Raw genomic sequence first — 17,021 nt, 5'->3', positions numbered from 1 at the left:
ATATAGAAGGGGAAAAAAACCCAATCTACTGAATCAATAAGTTGCCTATAGGCAACTTCAGGTAGTTAGCAATATTTTTCTCTATTATTTTAGTACTACTTTACAGGGAGCCAAAGGTCATTGCATTAAAAGAGAAACTATCAGCATCCTTACTATTTCTCCTTCCAGAATATCAGTCCTCATGACTCATTTACTTCAAGTTCTTTTTTAAACTGCAAGCACTTCTTGAAGTCTTCAACCTTAGCTTCAGTTGAGGAGCTCATCCTGCACTAGGCATAGCCACTAGCACCTGTACAATGCCAGCTATCTCCATCTGAAGGAAAGGTACGAAGTGTTCTAGGACACTGGTCTGGCCTGATCATGCATTCCTCAATGATCCAATACCCAGGAAAGACACATAAAAAATGCATAATCAAATTAACTATGTGAAGCCGCACAAATTACTAAAGACCAGTATAAAATGATAACACAAACCCATAGGAGAAAAACTTCTATGAGCTCAGGAACATGCCTGTGACAGAATTTGAAAGGGAAATAAAGCATCATGAGGAAAGACTTTTAAGTGCATTATTGACAAGAGAAAAACTGAAGAAGGTAATAGTTAACAACAAAATATAGTTAATTACTAGCAAGTGGGCTAAAGTTTTGACTCTGAGTTAGGATTTGGGGAGTAAAGTGATATCTTTTATTAGACTGACTAATTTAGTAGTTAAAAAAAAAAAAAAAAAAAGTCTTCAGGAAGACAAACCCAGCTCCTGAGGCAGATGCTTGTCTATTTTCCAGCTATATCCATTGGATTAATAAAAGAGATTGCCTTTTCCCCACAAACTTTCCTTCCTTACACTCTTAGGCTATCATAGTTACAGCATTATCACTGTATCTGGAAAGTGTTCAATGATCTTTTTGCTTCAGCCTTTGCTTAAAAGATCAGTTTTAATGTCATAGCCAATTCCATTAAAATTATAAATAGAAGGGTGAAAATCACGCTAGAAAAAAGGAAAGAATAATGGTAGAATCTACATAGATAATGTAGTAGTTTTCAAGGTGGCTAGGCCTGATGTAATTCAGCACTGAGAACACAGAAAACAGTTTTCAGAGCCATCAGCAATTATCTTTAGCAACTTTAGGAATACAGATTCCAGAATACTAGAAAGGGCAAACATTTACTTACTTTTAAAATGTCAAAAAGAAGAACAGAGACTAACTTCAATCACCAGAAAAATATCAGAACAAATAATGAAAAGGACTATTTGTAAGAATCTGGAATATAACCAGGATGTAAGTAAGAGCCAAGATTAATTTTTAATAAATAAATCATGTCAGGACAAATTTATTTCTCTCTATGGCAGATAACAAGCTTTAAGGATAGAGGAGAATAAATACTGTCATGCATCTGGATTTTGGCTTTTGACATCTCACAGGACATTCCCATAGACAAGCGGATTTAAGGTAGTTAGACAGTTACTTGGGAAATCCCATTCAAAGAATAGTTATCAATGATTCATTTTCAAATGAGCAAGATGCATCAGGTCAGGTTCTGCAAGAATCCTTCTGTATGACATATTCATTAGTGAACTGGTAGATAGATTAAGATACTTTTTGCATTTGAAAATGACACTAAGCTAAAAAGGCTTCAAACCCATCAGAGTGCAGAATGTACATTTTAAATGATCTCGGTGAACAGCAGAAATCTGAATTCAGCTAAACAATTAAATGAATTCATATGCATGTGCACGAGTAAAATTATCTGCACAAATATAAGCTGGAGTATGACTAGCAAGACAAGCACAGTGTAGAAAAGAACCTAACAATTAGAATGCATCACAAACAAGCAATAAAATCATACCATTGCATAAGAAGCAATCATGCTGGGTTAGAGCAAATGAGTACGTTTTATGTTAAACACACAAAACATTGCTTCCACTCTACTCGGAGTTGGTAATCCTTTACCTGGATCCCTGTGACACTGCAGGTTATCACATGTCAAGGAATACATCGACCAGCTGGAGAAAGTCCCAAAAACAGAAATAAGAGTGAACTTCCAAAAAAAGTGATCTAGCATAAGACTTTGCAAGAACTGGGCTTGCTTAATCCAGGGTGGGGAAGACTAGGAGGAGATTTGATAACAGTTTTCAAATTTTCAGAAAGATTCTTTGTGAAAGAAGATAATGAATTGTTTTCCATAACCTCCAAAAAAGAGAAAAGATTGCAATAAGGGAGAATTAGGCTAGAGGTGAGAGAAATATTTCAGTGTGAAAGGCCAACTAAGCAATGAGTAACAGACCTATGGAGATTTTTCCTGCTTGTTCAAAATTTTAAGGAGGAGTAAGCCAAACAATAGTGAGGATTGGTTTTCTGTATCAATGCTGCTTTGGAGCACACTTTTGAATTAGTGTATCTCATAAATACTGCACAGAAAGTATTATTTTCAAACAGTATGCAACTTTCTACCCTTGCTCTATTGCATAGACTGTGGTGCTAAACATATATCTCTATTAAGGGTGTTATAATGTAAGTCGAATATGAAAACCTAAAGTAAAATGATTGCCATAAACAAGGATTCAAAATCCCTTTAACTAGGCAGCATACTAGTGACTACAGCAGAGGAATGGAAACTGGAGATATATATGCTTTTCACAGATTTTTTCACAGTAGGCCTCCACTTTCTGTCCAAATATTCGTTGTTCCAAAAAGATGAGAGTTTAATTATTAATTACACCCACAAAATGTGAATGCCTTTGTGAGTAGTCCATATTGCATTGGCTTCTAAAGTTACTGCATGCTCAACAGGTTTTCTGTTTCTTCACATTAAAAAGTAAATAAAATAAAATCAATTCCTGGATCCTGCAGCTCTTAGCTCTGACATGTCCATTATTTCAGAAATATCAATACTTATCACTTTCTTTCCCACTCTCAATTTTTCAGTAGGTCATTATGTATGAAATACTGTTGATGATATTTACATTATACCAACATGATTATGGACAAACCTATAGCCTTAATATATGTATCAGCATACCATATGGAGGCAAATCCTTTAAGTAGTCTGGATTATACTCCTGCAAGTTTCTCAGAGAGCTGAAATAATGAAAATTATATCTTGGCCATTAAGAGGCAAGGTGGTCCCCAGCCTCACTGACATAACTAGATCAAAACATTCTCTACTTTGTTGTAGCCTCCAAGTCTTTGTCACTTCGTACCTTAATGTTTGTGAGAGGAATAACATAGGGATGTTTAATTAAGCCTGTGATGTCCTTCATCTCCAGCTCTTTATGGTGCCTTAATAGCACACGTGCACTGTTAAACAGACCTCTCCATCTGGGTGGAGAAGTACCACTGAGGCCAATAGAAATTCTGCACACAAAGCTGGGGAGGACCAAGTCCAAGAACAGTGAGAAGGCAATGTGCTGAGCTTACCCTCAACACTCAGAACTACGTCTGAAAGTCCTTCCCTTTCATAAAACACTTTTCTATTCTTGAAAATAATAGGGAATAGCAAAGCATAACTGCTGTTAAAAGCAGCTAACATTTTACCTGCCCCTGTTGCTGTGCACTCATAAAACTCACAAGTCATTCACACAATTATACTCACACTGGTAGATGTATACTAGAAAAAGCGTTCACAAGATCACACTTGTCAGTATGGATTCTTGTACTTAGAACAAATCCATGTCCATACATCTTTTCTAATATAGGTGAGCTACTAGGGACTTCTTTTTTCCTCATAAAACGTAGCGCCATGAGAAAAGAGTATTTTAGAAAGTTTCTTTACTTCAGTGACAGGATTTCTCCAAAATCAGTGTCATCAAAAATAATATTTGAGAGAGGTTTTAAAGTTACTTTTAAAAACCAATATACATACTTTCTGACAGGAAAGAGAAAGCTTGTGGTGAGCTGTACAAAACCATAACCTACCACTGCTCTGATCATTATTCCCTGATCCCAGTTACTGGACCACATACCAAAGCAGCTACGACAACCAGGTCCAGGAATAATTGTGTCGGAGCTCTAGAGCTGTCTCTGGGTCTGTCACATCGTTAGACTGCCCCTGTGCTGCTTGTCTTCCTTGTCCTCCTGAATGCTATTTCCTTTCCTTTCAACATTTTTTCCTATAGTTTGTCTCTATTGTATCCATTCATGAATAACATTCCACTCAAACCCTATATATGTCCTGCTATACACAAGGTGTATATAGCAGACCTTCAAGCTGTGAGTGCAGGTTTTGCTCAGGTTGGCAGACAGATTTAAGAAGCATAGAAACATAGAATCATAGAATCATTAAGGTTGCAAAAGACCTCTAAGATCATCGAGTCCAACCGTTGACCCAACACCACCATGCCCACTAAACCATGTCCCTAAGTGCCTCATCTACATGTCTTTTAAATACCTCCAGGGATGGTGACTCCACCACTTCCCTGGGCAGCCTGGTCCAATGTTTAACCACTCTTTCAGTAAAGAAATTTTTCCTCATGTCCAATCTAAACCTCCCATGGCACAACTTGGGGCCATTTCCTCTCGTCCTATCGCTAGTTACTTGGGAGAAGAGACCGACCCCCACCTCGCTACAACCTCCTTTCAGGTAGTTGTAGAGAGCGATGAGGTCTCCCCTCAGCCTCCTTTTCTCCAAGCTAAACAACCCCAGTTCCCTCAGCCGCTCCTCGTAAGACTTGTTCTCCAGACCCCTCACCAGCCTCGTTGCCCTTCTCTGGACACGCTCCAGCACCTCGACGTCCTTCTTGTAGTGAGGGGCCCAAAACTGAACACAGTGTTCGAGGTGCGGCCTCACCAGTGCCGAGCACATGCCTGCTGGCCTCGGAAATGCATACCTGGAGCCCTTCCGCTGAAACGCAGCCTGCACACAACCAGCCTGCTTAGTTTTCAGTCTGAAGCCTTCACAAATACATGCCACACCCCGTTAGTCAAGTACCCATTTCCTATTATAAATAAGATGTTCTTTTTTTTCTAACTAGATCCTGGCTCAATCTGGAAAACTCAGACTTGGCTTCAGACTTCATGTGCCCTGTTCAGCTCAGGAAAGTTTAGTCTGCTGTCTGGAAGCAACTTAAGGATATCCAGAGTTGGATTCGGTTTGAATTTTGTATTCTGCCACTGAGATAAAAATGGAACTGTGATTTTTTACAGGGTGCCTTTGTCTACACTGCTCAGACAGAAAGCTCCTGAGGGAGTCCAGAATATCCTGTGTGCCTCCACACCAAAGGTGTTCGGGTCACTCCCAGCATATCTAGCTGTACCTCCTATGGGTAGGCACAAAGAAAAACTTGGGCCACAGGTTTTGTGGCATGCAATAAGTCATCTATCACTCAGCCTCCTATTTTTCCACACTGTGCAGATGTTATGAGCCTACCATGCAACCCTACATAAGACACAGGGTCTCATAGCAAATGGCAGGGGAGGAGGGGAAGAAACCAGGGTCACGGCCAGATGCAGGCCCAATGGTTGTCAGCCCTCCCCACTGGTTCCCAAGTGCGGAACTTGCAAATTCCTCAACTTGCAACTTCCCATTGTCTGAGCTTACAAATAGAGGCTGTGCCTTTGCATGGAGGAAGGATAAGGTGGCACAGAGATGCTCATTGGTGCATTGCCCTTACTAGGCAAACTGTGGAGATGCCACCACTGCCAGCCCAGCCACTGAGTGTCTGCAAGCCTGATGGCGAGCACAGGCCTGGGTACAGCACAAGGGTCCCTGGAACAGCAGTGACGCAGCCCTTGCAGCTACAGGGCACGCCTCGGAGACACAGTCAGGGATGTAACCTCCCCTCACAGGGGGTTTTCAGCGCCCCTCAGAGGGTGCTGCAAGACGTGGGAGGGTGGACATCAGGGCAGTTAGCCTTGATGACGCCGTCAACAGTGCTGCAAGGCATTGGGCTTTGAGGTCCAGCTATCATGCCAACTATCTCAATCACCCCATTTGCAAACCAGTATTACAACATCCTGTATAAATATGGACTTGTCAGCAGGAATAAGATCCTTTAGGGCAAAGCTGCAGCTAGCGCTCGCATGGTGTGCTGCAAGCAAAGTGCTGGGCCTCCCTCTCCTGCTGTCCTTGCATGGTGCCTTGTCAAAATGGTCATTGCTGCCCCACTGGAAATACAGGTGCTGTGTACCAAAGGGGAGAAAGAAACCCCAGATAGACGGGAAGGAGGAAGGAGAAGGTCTAACCTGGCTTCCTACCCTCTTGGCCTCAGTTTTGATCCATGGATCACAATGTGATGTGATTGGTGATCCATGAAGCTAAGGAACCAGCCTCCATTCTCCTTTATTTGGACACAGGACACATATGCAGAAGACCGAAGGGGAGGTATTACATCTTTTCCAAGCTCCATTCAAGTAGCTCCACACCATCCATTGCCAGCTTGCGTTTCACAAGCACAGACCTTCTCCAGTGACAAGACACATTCACAGCATAAGTTCCTTAAGGCCCAGTTTTTGCACTGAGAACAAGACTGTGCCTTTTTAGGAATACCAGAAAATGCTATGTATGCATTGATAGATTGAAAAATAGTAACAAATTGCCTTCTCAAAAGTATTAAAAATGCACATTAGGAACCATATGAAAAGACACTAATATTGCACAGTACAGATGACGTTCTTACCTCCAGAACATCCTGACCTGAATCTATCTTTATTCAGTACCTTCATGAAGATGGAGTAATCTCTGGGGACTTCACCGAGCACACAGAGGCAAAGTGATGTGTCCACAGTGGGTAAAACAGTGATTCAGAAATGTCTTTCCTCAACCCATTGCTATACCTGTTAAGCAGTATTTCTTCACTTTATTAACAGGCTAAGAGATCATGAGAATTAATCACTGTGATTAATTGTGTTTATAGATAAAATGTATATCACAGATTGTGTTTATTACATCTGGGGTTGGGGAGAAATCATACATTGCATCGAACAACTGTGTCAGTTCTGCTGCAAGCGTTATTTCTCGCTGCTCAACTATAAATAGTGCTCACAACACGTGAAAAGGATCACGCTCCATTCCGAGGTGGGAAATCGCTGAAGAAAACTGTTCTGGTAAACAAGCCCTTCCTGACGGCTGTCTGAATAATTGGCAGCAAGCACAACTCCTGGATCTCTCTGCTGACAAAAACTGCCTCGCTCCTCCCTGCTACTAAAGCAACGCTGCGTGTCAGGGAAGGCTGAGACCACTAATACGGAAACTGAGGAGTCTCGGTGCCGACCTTAGAAAAACCCAGCCAAAACTGTACTCTTTAGCAAACCACCTCCTGGGTACCGCTCAGGTGTTCGCTGCAGCTCCCATCTCAGCTGTTGATACCACCATCTCCCTGCCAGCACTCACCACAGGCTCAACGGCAGCTCAGCCCTGCATGGCAGACACAACGGACGTGTTTTGCCAAGCTAGAGATTCTCGAGGATGACAATTTCACAGCCTTCACACAGCCTCTTTCAGTGGTCCTTAGAAAGGCTTTTCTTGTATCTCACTGGAGTCTTCTCTGCTACGGCTTAAGCACATGTTTTGCTGTACTGTCCACCAAGAACATGGAGAACAAACTATCCTCTTTTGCACACTTCCTGGTTTACTTTTGAACTTCCTAGACAAGGTCGTTATACCTAACAATATTTTACATAGTTCAAGACTGTTAAGTTTTCATGTATCATCCTGTTCCGGAAAGTACATGGGATGCAGCAGGACTGCTGCATTTAATCATTTGATGGAAAGTATGTTTAAGGGATCACACACCTCTGCTCTGTTCAGCAGTGTCACGCAGCATCTCCAGTACCTGCATCGCACAGCATTTAATGGTCTATTTTCCCCCTTCACCAATCACATGCACAGTGCTAACTGCAACTGTGCCCCACGTCCCATGAAGTATCCCTACCAGGGAGCCTGGGAATTCTTTCCATTTCATGCATTAAGCCATATTTACCTGAGCATAAAATATGCCAGCTGACTTTGCTATTAGTAAACATACCATGAAACTGATAGAAATATTGTTTGTCAGATATATTTAGGCTGCAAGCAAACACAGTGGGGCATATCCTTACCACCCTCCTTGACAGTTTGCACAGGTCACCTTTCAGAGGTGCCCACCCCTTTCCACCGACTCTATGAGGAACACAGGCTCCTAAATTTTGATGCACCAGATTGTATCTCAGTCTGATATCTAAAGCAGACAGTGAGTCAGTCCTGCACCAGCACCAACACAGGTGGCTATCTCAGCATAGCACTTTTGGCATATGCAATATTTGAGCAAGATCATGCACAACAAACCTCCCATAAGCGTTTAGGCTGGCAAAACTCAGTGGCTCAAATACTTCCAAAAGAAGCAGCCCAGTCCTGACTGAAATGAATTTGTTTTCAAATGTAAGTGAAAGCACGGGAAACATTTTGCAGTCTTCAGTCTAATAATTATGATGAGGCATCTAAAGCAAAAGACTTCATTTTGAGTCACTGGTCAGTATATACACCCTTTACAGGGTTAATACTGAGCTTCACAGTATAGATAACATGTTCCAAAATTCTTTGGAGATATCCAGATCTTCACAGAGAGAAACTGTTTAGTTACCATTGACATTTAGAATATGCTATTTGTTTTCCTTCTCCTTTACATTTGACAGCTTAAGAAAGGACTTTGATAGAGCCCATGACATGCCTGAGGGTATTTTTAAAAAGCAGTTTGGGGGAAGAGGAAGAGAATGAACACATGAAAATAAAGCCTGATCTAAATTAGTAAATTACATGTTCCCAGATGTTTCCTTCTTGAGATCTTGCATAGAGCAAATGCATCAGGACACCTGTAGTTTAAGGTTTTCAGTTGTCACTAAATCTTTCCTCCTTTTTCATAAGCTGATCTCATCTTTTGCAGAGTGATGTTGTTTTCACTTCACATCATCTGTACAAACAAATAAAATATTCCCTCCCCCACAAACACAAGCACATGCACAAACATACTCCTCTCTTTGGTCTGCATACAGTAGCTTGGCACCAAAAAGGTATGTGATTAAGTTTTAACAAGTGTCAAAGCCAAGTGGCTCACAGACACTTACCTGGAGATCAGAATGTGGTTTAGGTGCTTTCTGAAATTCAAATTAGCAAGTGTCATTCTTCCTGCCTTCTACCACACTTCAGGGAATGTTTGATCTGCAGGGAGAGAATAAAACACAGAAAATGAGCAAGAGAGAAACCCCCAGGATCCAGGGGCTCAGACTTCCCACTCCCAAGCACTGCCACTGTCTCTGGGAGCATGCGAATAATCAAGGTTACTCTTGCTTACATGGCCATATTGCAGGGCACTAGTGTAGTGTACTGTAGAACCCATTCCCTCATAAATATTTAGGTCAAGGATTTCAGCGTAGAACAACAGTACAATTAACAATTCAAAATGCTACCACTGAAAGTTATTTTTGACACCATCAGCTGGAAGTGAGCAGACATGCCTTTGTAAGTTACGATGTAGTCTATCATTTGTAATACAATATCAATGCAAAAACAATCCCTCAGAGCATTGATCAGAAATTTCATAATCTTTTTTTGTTCGCTGAAGTATACATTTTTTAAAGGCTGTCATGGTCTCATGTTACTACCATGTTGCTCAAAAATAAAAGACATTGCAAGAGAAGGAAGGAGGTCTAACATCTGATGACCTACATGGGTTCTTTATTGTTAAAAAGGCTAAATTTAGGTAGTTTCTGTATAGGAAAAAATTAAATAGATTGGTATACAGAAAATGTACTGTATACATCAAATTCAGTATGAATTTTACACTACACATAGTGGTCAGAATTAATGTATCAACGTTTACCTACATCTACCCATCATACCTCTCTAATACGCTATTACACAAGTGCTTGAAAAAATACGCCAACAACCACAAACACAAAAAGAGTTGTAATAGCAGATTGCGGTGTATGAGCAAGAGTGACATTTTTTTTTTTTAACTGAAAACTATTAAGAATTAAGTCCAGTGAACTGTAAGGACCTGCATCCCTCATCCACCTGAGTATCCCATTAACCTGCAGCTGGCATATTGCAAAGGGAAAAAAAGATAAAATGAAAAAGAAACCAAGTATCAGGAAAATAGGAACTACCCAAGAAGCAAGTTTTTCCTCTTGCTTATGCTCAGTTAGTCCTGTACCATCAGTTTTCTTCTACCTTCGCAGCTTCTACGTTTGCACGCCCAAAGTTAATGGCCCATCCTCCAACTTCACACTGAGCCGGGGGCTGATTTTTAACCAGACTGCATACACTGACATTTTGTCCATTTACACACACTTTAAATACTGACTCCCTTCTCCTGCTGCAGGACAGAAAAAAAGTGACACCTGGTTTTATACTGAATCTTCTAGTTTTATACTGACTTGTTGAACTTGGGATTAATCCTTTCCTGGATACTGATGTAATTTTGGGTATTGATATAAGCAATGTAAAAAGTACAGGGGACAAGGTAAGAAAAACTTGTGAGACCAAGGCACCGTGAAATCTTTATCTTTTCTGTGTCTTTTTCCTGTAGTTCCCCCCTTCGCTTTCAATCACCTCACCAAATTGCACAAGGACCTGCTACACCAAGTCCTTGCAGAGAAGGCAGTGGTGCGGGCATGCAGCATGCACCTGGTACATAGAAGAGGAACCCCTTCGCAGTGACTCTTCCCACGTGAAAGATGGACTAAAGGCAGCCCTGTCAGAGCACGCTCTTGACGGCATCTAATTCTCAAGTGACCTGTTTTCCTACTCACAGAGCAGTGCAAGGCAAGGACAAAGGGGAATTAATACATTTGAAACCATATAAGCCTCTCATTGTTAATGAGCACACATATATATAGAAGAGGTAGAGTTGCTACGTCTTATTAACAAAGAATCAGACTACCCACCCTGTGACTTCCTAATCAGTTTTACATGTACCTATGAGCACAGGATGTGCTGTGTACATTAAAATCTCTGCGATGATTCTCTAACTTGTCTTTGAGTGCTGCTAATTTTAATGTGGCTATTTTTCATAGGCAGCAGGTAAGATCTGAGTGCTTTCTGAAAATGCAAGAGGATTTAAAAGGATGAAGGGTCCAGATCTGAAGGCATTCTTTTTACTTTATTTTTGTTCTTTGTGTATTTGACAATCTATTCTTTTAGACTGATGCAATCAGTTCAGAAAAGGTATCATAGGAGCAAGCTTGAATTGCAGTGTAAAAAAGCAACAAAGAAATCACTCTGTTCACCTTGTCCCAAAGATTTTTTCCAAATATATATATACACACACACATAAATAAATGCCTTTATTTATAGCTCTGTTGAACTATAGAAGTGAATAAAGAGAAAAGCATTGAATAATTCATCAAATTTTCTTCACTTACCACTCAGGTCCAATCTTCCTACATAAACATATAAAACCAAACTGAATTCTATCAAATTATTAATATTAAAAATGCAACTGCAGGATTTTATCCCAAAGAAAAAAAAATGTCTTGCTAGCCAGCATTGGTAGGGTTCCTATGACTTCAGCTAGAGACAGACATCTAGATCTGAACCAGCCATCCTAGTCTCTGTGCATAGTCAATGTAGATGACAGAGACCAGGGACTAAGACATCTCATCCTAAGCAGAGATCTAAAACAAACTATCTGAATACATTACAAAAGTATCTACTTCTCCCACTGATAATAAGGGGAGCCCAGAATAACTAGCTCAGGTATAGACATCTACCCCACAGATGTTTAAAGTTATGAGACGTTAAACATTCACTGTGTCCAGTCTCTGACAAACCTTAAACAAACCAACCTATGCAAGTTGAATTATGACTACAGGAACTGTGTCACACAAATACATATCAATATCCAAAAATATTCCAAATATACTGTTACCTTCAAGTCACTGCAGGTAAATCCAGTTAAAATGTGCTCTCCAGGAATACCCAACCAGATCCATTGCAGAGTTTATATGTCAATAAAAAACTCTCCTATGGCAGCAGAGCTTTGACTTGACTTTAGTGAAACTGGGCCTTATGCAGAGAATATTCTTTCTATAGTGTTTACTAATTTAGCTTGCAAGGCTGTGTTTAGAGGGATGTTAAGCATTAACTAGCATGTTCTCTATTTGTGGACTATGTGTGTAATTCCCCACACTGAAAGATGAGTATATATATCTAAAAATAAAGCTCCATACACAGTTTCCCAGTAGACAATTGCTTACTCATTTAAAATGTATGTTTACTTAAAATTTTGCTCCCTGGGATGGCCTTATGAAATATACATTTCATTTTAGCAGGGATTCCCAAAGGAGGCAGCTGCCAGGCAGCCTTTTTCTAACTCCTTCAGTACAAATAATGTAAAGCAGGACACTAAATCTGCAATAGCAGGCAACACTCAGGAATTAGAGTTCCAGCTCAGTTTCTGCTGACAGTGCCTGAGGAGTACCCAGATCTGAACAATTCTGTTAGCACACTGGATAATTCATTCCCAGTGATTTGTTACCTGACATTAATTTCCTACAAAACCATGATATCGGAACATGGTCCATATAAAATCATTTTTAGGAAGGTCAGGGGCTAATAGGAAATGAATGACTGTGTGAAATTTCCCTAGTTATGAATGTTTTCAGTATTTTTGCATCCCAAACTCCTGCTAGATCCTCCCAGAGTAATTTTAGCTGCTTTTGTATTAGGCAATGGAGATATTAACTCTCCCAGCTGGAAATCTACCTTAAATTCTGTCCCACATTTTGAAAACATGAAGAAAGAAGGAAAAAACCAGAGTTAAGAAAATAGAAAGTATGGATTCACACTATTGCATAAAGTCTCTAACAAACTACCAGTGAATTCAGCCAAAAGACTTAATACTGTATATCACATTAAACATGGTCACACAGACAATCCCCATTGCTAGCCAGAGTCAAATAATACCTATAAACCAATGAAAGGATATGTTTACGAAGAAACGTTTACTGCAGAAGTTTGTCATGTTTTGAATGAGTATAGTGTTTTATTGTATATTACAAATCCTTCAAAATCAATGTCACAACCAGTCAAAACAATAAAACTACATTACAAGGTTTTGGCTGAAATGAGGGACAGGGAAATAGTAGTACACTGCTTGGCAGGAGTCCTGAAAGCATTTATATCAGAAGTCATTTAAAACTAAATCAAAAGGGACTCAGGCACCATTGGCTACAATACAACCCAGAAAAACTAACCTTTATGAAATGATACTGAAAAAAACTTTTAAAATGTATTGGTTTGCATCAAAGCCTTTCACAGAGTAAATGTCTGGAAAGAGTTTGACTGAACTGACAGACAGATCTGTTCCTCTCACTCAGCAAATATAAATCAAGATGAAAATATAGATGGTTTTTTAGAGGAAAACTGAGGTAAACTCCAGAGACAACTATGGTCTCTAGTAAGGAAACAAAGATACTTAACTTTGAAGAAAAAAAGTTATGAAAACAAACAGAATATAAAAGGTGAGAAACTCTCCTCAGAGCTTTTATCCAGCAAGTAATAGCAGAGGTGCGCGGTACTCGCTACAGGGAAAGTGGAAAGTGGGCTGCTCACGTATTATTAAATGCAGGATCGGGTCCTGCTCATTCCTTCAGCCCTGTCAGATTTGCTGCATAGCCATCTATATCAAAATGCATTGAAACTGTAGGATAAGAAAACATAGCATATTTTTAGACTTTTCTACAATAGGTCAGGGCTCATAACAAGGGGAATATTAAAAATAAAAAGAAATTTAAAGGAGGTAGGTTAGAAATAGGATAGGAAAATAGGTAAGAAAGAAAATGGTTAAAACCTTTCACTCAACGGTAAGCAAATTATTTTTTTTTTTAAATTACAAACTCTGGCTCTTTGTAGTCTAAATAAGTTATTTACAGAAACCCTAGAGTTCAGGACAATTTGATATGTAAAGAGGAAATGAGCTAATTCAAATCTTTTGAAAGAGAACATCAAATCCAACAGGTGACATGGTCCATCATGAGAATCATTTTACAGATTTGAAATGTTGAACACTGATACACACAACAGCACCCTTTTGTTTTAAATCATTGTAAGAAACTTTCCGGCTCTTTTACAAAACAGCTAGCTGAAGCAATACTAGCCCCCAGCCTCGCCACGTGTCACATTCCATTTCCTGCAGAGATAAAGAGTAATATTAACTATGCAACTTTAGGCTAAGAAAGGAAACAGTCCCTCAAGCTTCACCAGCGAGGTGCGTAGATATCGTACTAGTGTCCCCCAAGGTGACAGCTATCAGCAGTCACATCTGTCCCCAGGACAGCACTCAGAAAAATCCATCTGTCTCCCAATCAGAGTATTTATCACCTCAGTAAAAAGATGAAGAGATTTCGTTTGCAGTATTGTTACCCTCCCAACTGAAAAAGGATTTACAAGACTGAACGTTACTTGTTTCATAAATATAGACACTCGTTCCTTACAACTGTAGTGCCGGTGTCTAGGTTACTTAAGTGAAAACATTTATTTCCCCTTAACTGCAACCAGTACATTTCTTTTTCTCTACCGAGGCCACAGTCTGACAGTATTGAGGTGACATGGTCATTAGAAAAAACAGACCCTAGCTTCTCTTTCCCATCCTTGGCCCTTATTTCCAGCTCCACACTACCCCAGGCTGCACAAGTGCTAACGCCACTTATTTTCCCAAAGTATCAGCTCTTCAATCCAATTTACCCAGCAGCCGCAGCAGGTCAGAGGGTGCAGAGCTAAGGTGACCGGCGGGAGGAAGAGGGAGGCAGTTGGGGCAGGGTTACTCTCTCTGGCAGCCGTGGTGGTTCAAATGCCCCACAAACTACAGCTGCTCTTCGTAACACCTCAGTTCAGTTTGATGACACTATCCCACAAGAGGCCTAAATTATTAGAGACCTGAGATTTACCGTTGCATACACTAATTGCTTTCTAAAAATACAGGTAACAAAAGCTGTCACAACAATCCATTTATAAGTTTATTAGATTTATGACTAAAATTTCATTGAAAGAGCAGACAATGGGAAAAGTGTCAAAAGAACTACGCCTATAGCTTTACTAAATAAACATGTACATATCTACTGTAACTATGTATCTACTGTTTACTAAAACTGCCATGGTACTATTATGTTGTCTCTTATATTAAAAAAATAACCTGCGCTGCTAGCACAACTGCTTATCTTAATAGATGTATAAACACCTAAATTCAATTTGTCCATTAAATCACCAATAAAAAGAAAAGAAGCTTCTGCTTTAAGCTTTACCCCTATTAAGTTTTGCTGGATTGCTGTACTCTTCATTACCATTGTCTCTCAAAATATCACCTTCACTTCAGCTGTAAATAGCCCAGGAAAATAGTTCAAACCTTAAAGGGAAACTTCCAAAGAAAAGATTTTTTTTTCCCCTCATAGCTGAGACCTTTCCCAAGGGAACAGGCCACTTTTGGAGGTGTTAGTGCTTCATGTTTGTAGCAATGGAAAAAAAGTATACAGAAATAATGGGTTGGCTGAGTATATTATGAAAGGATTGCTCCTATTAGGGGATTCAGGGCAAATAAGAGCCAAGATAAAACAAAGTTATGGTGGAAAGCTTGGAGAATTCGTACTAGTTTCAATATCTTTGCTTCCATCTCCTAAATTGCCAATTGTCAAATGTCATTACTGGTCAGGCTGTTAGCTGGTTATTTGATTACATCGTGTAGCCCCCTTTCTGGAGCGTGAGTGTGTCCATGTGTAAAATCATAAAATGTGCTTGTGCAGGTGCAAAAGCTCAGGAAAGCATGAAGATGATAATTAAAGATATTTTGTTGCCTTTTTAATACATAGATACGTCTACAACAAAACACAGAAATACTAAGCTGTTTGCTTCTATTTGTCCTTAAAGAATTTGCATCTGCATGTACTTCAGTAGTTGCCACAAGTTTTTGCACAGTTTTAATACTAATTTATGATGAAGCATACCAAATGAACCACAAGTTATTTAAGAAAATGAAATAAGGAAACTTTTGAGGTTTTAGCAAGAAAACAGTCTGGAGTGAGAGTAGTCTGATGTAAATGAATAGACGGCTTCAATGAAAATGAAACAGAAGAAAACTCCCTCCTGGGGTTCATTATACCTCTTGAGCTGTTGGTAGTAAAGTTAATTTTTAAATGCTTTGAGGTGATTAAGAACTCAGGCATCACTCTAAATGTAAATAAGTCCTGTTTCATTTCCTTGCAGTTAACTGATTGCAGCAGTCACCAGCTACTTAGCTTGCTGATGTATTTGAGATCTGTAGTCTAGTTCATAATTAACCCTCTTCATATGAAGTGAAAATGCTAGCAAGCCTGGGTTTGAATGTATATAACCAGAATCTGACACACTCACTTGAGAAAAATAATGTTTATATTTGTAAATAATGAGGCCACTATTTGAAGCAAAAGTATCACAAAATGAAAATTAACATTTAAATGAAAAGTTTGCTTCCACCCACACTGAATGCAGCTTAAAAACACAACCAAAATAGATGCAGTTTAGAAACTTCAGCTTAAATAGATGAATTATTTATAGTAACATTTGGAAAACAATTACAGTTGGACCTCTTCTTCCCTACCAGGTCTAGTCAACAGAAAATTTCAATAATCTGTATATGAATATCACATACAAATGAAAAATGTCAGATCATAATCCGTTCTTGTAATGCATATATACAAGCAAATAAGATTTAACAGCAATAAACTTGTTCAAGGCAGTGACTGGGACCTGTGAAATCTGTATTCTCATTCCAAATCTGTCAAGATTTTTTCATGGCTAGGCAAATATTTCAAAAGTGACTAATGCGGTGCACTGGTTTGTAATTACCCAACCCAGGACATGCTAAGCCGTAAACAATGAAAATATCTCCACTGCATACTGAAATACTGAGGCAACCAACACTCACCTCTGAAAATGCTGGCCTTAAAGTTCCCTACATTTACAAGAGGACAACTACATCTCTCTTTCTTAGAAGACTGAGTCTAAATTCATTCACAATTCTGAAATATTTTAGTAATCCATTTTTAGTAGAGGTTCTTCACATCTGTCCTACTTCAAC

At 39.5% G+C, this 17,021-nt stretch overlaps 1 long non-coding RNA gene across 1 annotated transcript in view; it reads right to left on the bottom strand.

Moving 5' to 3' along the window:
* LOC143157182 (uncharacterized) overlaps positions 1-17,021 on the bottom strand; it is a 322,941-nt gene that overhangs the window by 197,705 nt on the left and 108,215 nt on the right. Inside the window, exon 5 of the long non-coding RNA XR_012994740.1 lies at positions 9,037-9,130. This is a non-coding gene — a long non-coding RNA (uncharacterized LOC143157182). The remainder of the gene's footprint in view (positions 1-9,036; positions 9,131-17,021) is intronic.

This window comes from Aptenodytes patagonicus, chromosome 2, assembly GCF_965638725.1.
Source record: "Aptenodytes patagonicus chromosome 2, bAptPat1.pri.cur, whole genome shotgun sequence".
Taxonomy (NCBI): Eukaryota; Metazoa; Chordata; class Aves; order Sphenisciformes; family Spheniscidae; genus Aptenodytes; species Aptenodytes patagonicus.
Note: the sequence above shows the minus strand (reverse complement) of the source record. Positions and strands in the feature narration are given on the sequence as shown.